Source organism: Triticum dicoccoides, chromosome 5A (assembly GCF_002162155.2).
Source record: "Triticum dicoccoides isolate Atlit2015 ecotype Zavitan chromosome 5A, WEW_v2.0, whole genome shotgun sequence".
Taxonomy (NCBI): domain Eukaryota; kingdom Viridiplantae; phylum Streptophyta; class Magnoliopsida; order Poales; family Poaceae; genus Triticum; species Triticum dicoccoides.
Genome location: NC_041388.1, coordinates 376060044 through 376063853, shown reverse-complemented (window position 1 = coordinate 376063853; position 3810 = coordinate 376060044).

Here is a 3810-nt window from a genome sequence, read left to right as displayed (position 1 = left end):
ACTAGACATAACTTCGGCCAAGGAGTTGGAAAGGGGGATCCTACAGGCAGTCGGCACTGATACCAACCTGCGACGCCCTCGATTCAACCGTACACTAATCATACAGGCAAATGTGTACAATCAAGATCAAGTACTCACGGGAAGATATCACAACACAACTCTAGACACAAAATAAAATAATACAAGCTTTATATTACAAGCCAGGGGCCTCGAGGGCTCGAATACATAAGCTCGAATACACAAGAGTCAGCGGAAGCAATAATATCTGAGTACAGACATGAGTTAGACAAGTTTGCCTTAAGAAGGCTAGCACAAAAACAATATCGATCAAAAAGGCAAGGCCTCCTGCCTGGGAGCCTCCTAACTACTCCTGGTCGTCGGCGGTCTTCACGTAGTAGTAGGCACCCTCGGGGTTGTAGTAATCATCAGTGGCGTCGTCTGGCTCCTGGGATCCGTCATCTGGTCACAACAATCGGGTATGGGAGAAAAAAGAGGTAGCAAAGCAACCGTGAGTACTCATCCAAAGTACTCGCAAGCAAGGATCTACACTACATATGCATCGGTATCAATGAAATGGGATGTATCTATGGACTGGACTGCAGAATGCCAGAAGAGAAGGGGAAAGCCTAGCCTATCGAAGACTAGCATCTTCAAGCATCTTCGGGCATCTAGAAGAGTACAGATCAACATAATGTAAAGTAGCAGTGTTACCAACCTCGGTTAGAGATCCTTTCTCGACTCCCTGCGAGAAAGAAATCCCAGAGCCATACTATCCATTTCTCCTCACAATCCATTTCTCATCACAAGTATCCAGTTCTAGTTGTATCGATCGGGATACAACTCCAAGTGTCCGTTACCGTAGGACAGGCTGTCGATAGAAGTTTTCTTCCCTACAGGGGTGCACCAACTTACCCACCATGCTCGATTAACTCCGGCCGAACACACTTTCCTGGGTCATGCCTGGCCTCGGCCAAACAATACGCCGCAACCCGACCTAGGCTTAGTAGAGAGGTCAACACGTCGGACTAAACCTATGCCCCCACGGGTCATGGGCCATCGCCCCGGGAAGTCCTGCACGTTGCGTGGGCGGCCAGTGAGTAGACCTAGCTACCTCCTTCAAAAAGGCAGGTGCTTACGCAGTCCAACCCGGCGCGCGCCGCTCAGTCGCTGACATCTATTAAGCTTCGGCTGATGTATACGACGTAGAACGCCCATACTATGCCCACGTGATGGTTAGTGCTATCAGGCCAGAGGCCCCCCGGATCAAATATCCAAACCGTAGTGGATTAGGAGCATGCGGTAACGAGCAGAGACTCACGATCGATGTGACCCCGTGGCCCCGTCTCGAGTACTTGCGGCAAGGGCTAAAAATGCCCGACCACGCCTCGTAAGTATCTCGCGGGCACCATCCAGGTCAACCCGACTCCACATCACTCGCTATTAAGCTCGCGCGGGTACCCCTCAGGTCCGACCCATATTTAGTAACATGGTTCAGTGCAAAGTCATAGTAACCATAGTAACTGTGTGTCTAACACTAAAGAGGAAACCTGAGGAATCACGCCCGGAGAATTCCACTCGATGTTATCATCAAGGTGAACGTAAGAGGATCCACCCTTGAGGTTCACACTTGAGGGGTTGCACGATAGAGCCGTAATGGAAGTGGTTAAGGAGGAAATCACCCTCGATGACCTCGACCATATAGCTACACTACAGAGATCACATTAGGAGTGATGTAAGAGGTTCCACCCTCGGCACTCGATGGTAACTCTGCAGAGTCATACAACTAGGGGGTGATGGGCGATGTTGGGTCTTGGACATCGATCACGATGATCGAGTCATCGAACATAAAGCGAGGCAACTAGGACAAGGTGGAGTCACTGATGGATCTCTAACCAACCTATACTAAGCAGTTTAGGATAAGCAGGTAAGGTATGAAAGCAGGTAACAACAACAGGCTATGCATCAGAGTAGGATCACACATAAAGCAGTAGCAGTTCTAATGCAAGCATGAGAGGGAAAGAAACGGGTGCCATCGTAATGCTCAAGGGGGGTTTGCTTGCCTAGTTGCTCTGGCAAGGAGGGGTCGTCGACATCGTAGTCGATCGGGGGTACCGACAGCGGTCTCGGGGTCTATCGGAAAGAAGTAACGGAGGGGGAACACAATAAATAACAGAGCAAACAAAGCAACACAAAGCATAACATGGCAATGCGCGGTGCTAGGGGTGACCTAACGCAGTATGAGGTGATACCGGTGAAGGGGGAAAACATCCGGGAAAATATCCCCGGTGTTTCACGTTTTCGGACAGATGAATCGAAGGGGAAAGTTGCGTGTTCGCTATTCTAGGGATGCGTGGTGGACGAATGGGCTGCGTATCCGGATTCGTCTCGTCGTTCTGAGCAACTTTCATGTACAAATATTTTCCATCCGAGCTACGATTTATTTTATATAATTTTTAGAAGTTTTTTTCATTTTTTGAAATATTATTAATTCAAAATTAATAGATAAAATGCTATGGGTACCCAACCCTGTGTACACAGAATGTACACAGAGGCTGGCATGTGGGCCAGGGGACCCAGTTGACCAAGTCAACTGTTGACTAGTCAATGGTGTGAATAGTGTGTGTGGGACCCACATGTCATTGTCTGCCTAACTAACTAACACATTATTTAGATTAGTTAGCTAATTAGATTACCTAACACTGGTTAATTAAGTAAATTTAATTAAGTTAATTAATTAATTCATTAATTAATTAGTTAATTTTTAATCTTTTTTTTAAAAAATCGTTTTGGGGCTGGGCCCATTCGGTAAGCGGCACAAAGGCCTTAGCGGGGCGCTAACGGGCGCCGGCGCATCAGCCCGGCTTGTGTGGGCGAGGCGCCCGGGCGGTGGCCGGTGTGACCGGCGACGGGCAGGGCTGGCGGGGGCGGCCGAGCACGGATGGCGCCGGCGGAGGGCGGCCGACAGAGGCGTCGAGCAGCAGCGGGAGTGGCCGAGCGGGTCGCGGCACATGGCCCGGGAGGAGCGGGGCGGCGCGCAACGACCAGGGGAGGCGCGCGTGTCTGCGACGGCGAGTGCTCGCGGCAGGGGAGGGGTGGCCGGCGGCAAGCGCGGAGCGGCGAGCAGCGGCGGCCTGCAGGGGCGAGCGGAAGGCGGCGATGCAACTAGGCGTGCGGGCGGCGCTTGCGACGAGGCGCAGGGCGCGGGTGGACACGAGCGGCGGGTCCGGTGAACTGTAGCAGCGGCGAGCACGGACGACAGTGGATGGCGGTGGTGGGTCAAGCTGGGCACGGCGAGACGGCGCACGGAGGCAGGGGGTGGGCGCGCGTGAACGGGATGAGCGGTGGGTACGGGAAGCCGGGCGAAGGGGTAGGCAGCAGAGCGGGAGGCGCTGGAGGCGCGGTCCGGTGGCTCGCGGCGTGTGTGTGCGCTTGTGAGCAGGGGAGCCAGGAGGCGCGTGGGTGCGTGGGCGCAAGTGCAGGGTGTAGGCGGCATCGAGCGGGTGTGCGCGAGCCGGTGAGCGCGAGCGACGCACGAGGGCGCGGTGAGCGCTCGCGCGTGTCGATCCGGCGATGGGAGAGAGAGAGGGGAAAGAGGAGGCCGGTGCCTCACCGACGATGGAGGGAAGAGGGATGCGAGGGTTGGAGGAGCCGGCGAGGAGGAGGTTGAGGACGGAGCAGTCCAGCGGGGAGGCGGTCCGACAAGGTGGCAGGCGATCCAGCGAATGGCGGCGAGGGGTGAGGGGGGCGACGACGTGGGTGGGATCGGGCGTTGGGGCCCCGATCCAGATGGAATCGAGAGAGGGGGAAGTG